The sequence below is a fragment of the Echinops telfairi genome, unplaced genomic scaffold (assembly GCF_000313985.2).
Source record: "Echinops telfairi isolate 266 unplaced genomic scaffold, ASM31398v2 ScPeMD7_9;HRSCAF=40, whole genome shotgun sequence".
Taxonomy (NCBI): domain Eukaryota; kingdom Metazoa; phylum Chordata; class Mammalia; order Afrosoricida; family Tenrecidae; genus Echinops; species Echinops telfairi.
Window position 1 is genome coordinate 55,129,894 of NW_022103906.1, and position 1,532 is coordinate 55,131,425.

Sequence of the window (1,532 nt, forward strand, 5' to 3'; positions counted from 1 at the left end):
GGAAATCTATAATTTACTCTCACTATTGTGAAATGGCACTAAGGAGGTTTCTATGCAAATATGTTTTGTGGTGGATGGACCTTTATGAGAAATATGAGGGGAGAATATTTCCATTTTAACTTGCTGAGAACAGCAGGATGCGTAACCACTGGCTGCATTTTCTTAGCCTTCAAGGACCAACATGGTGACAATCTGTAGTTCCTGGATTTTATGGGCAGTCATCTAAATTTTGCATGTCCTAAACCATACTTGCTCTGAAGCTAGCAGTGAATAATTATATTTAAAATTAAGAGAACTTTGTCTCTGAGTTTGAACCAATTTGATGACATTTATCAAGAAGAGCATCATCATATCATTGATGATTTATTGATGAATAAAAGCAAAAGTCTCCCCTCAGGTACTTGCAATTCTGGTATAAAATACTAACCTTATAAAATAGGAATTTAAATGCAGAGCACCACTGTCTCTTAGCCCCCCGCTCCAGTAGCCCACACTTTATTAAAATGAAAGACATGATAAAGTGACTACTTGGTATAATGCCTTTAGCGCTAACCTGCTATAATTTTCAAAGACAAGAACCATTCTACAATTTTTAAAGACTACTAAGGTATTTGATGGAAAAGGAAGAATTTTCGTCATGAGTGACTTTTATAAAAAAGTATAGCAATGACAAGTTTCTAATTAGGTTTTAATAGGAGAAAGATTCCATCAAAGTATCATATGTCCATACCTTCCAAATATTATTAAGTTCTTCAGTTACCGACTAGAGCGGAGGAAAAGTGGAAGCCTTTGGATGCCAAGTGTGTCCTTCCTTGGCAGTTTAGGCGAAGCAGGTTTTCCTTACTTCATCAATGTAATAATCTACTAATAAAACTTTCCCTTAAAAATTATCGCATTAGATATTGTACCCCATAACTCTTAGTTTTATTATCATTAAGAGAAAATATTATAGTGGCTTAACATGGCAGGTAGACAAATGGTAAAAGGCATTTCATTAAATTCCTCCTAATTCAGTGACAAAAGAGCTCATCAAGAAGCATTGTTTCTGTTCTCAATTTTCTTGTACCCAAATAAGTAAGCATTAAACTAAGGATGGAGGACTGAATTGGTTCTCCCTTTTTGTCCTTGTGGGTAAGCTGTAGATAAAATAAAAAACTATATGCTTAAGAATAGTTAACTCAGTAAAAATATGAGAAACGGATCCAAATTTTGTTTCTAAAACTTCTTCACCTTCAACTTACTGATTTATTCCACTCATAGTTTATTAAAAATTCACTTGAAGAGAAGTTGAAATAATAGTATTTTTTCTTGGTAGCCAGAAAATCCCAAGCCTATTCAAAAATTAAAGTAAATGGAATGAAATATTAGATACATAGACCTTGCTTCCCTCTCTCATAAATCTTAGTCAATAGAATAGAATACCAAGATTCTATGCTACAAAATCTACAAGTCGCTCATACTACAAATATACAGAGAGATACACAAATGAAGAGATTTCAACAGGTCTAGAAAAATCGAATTGAAAGACAATA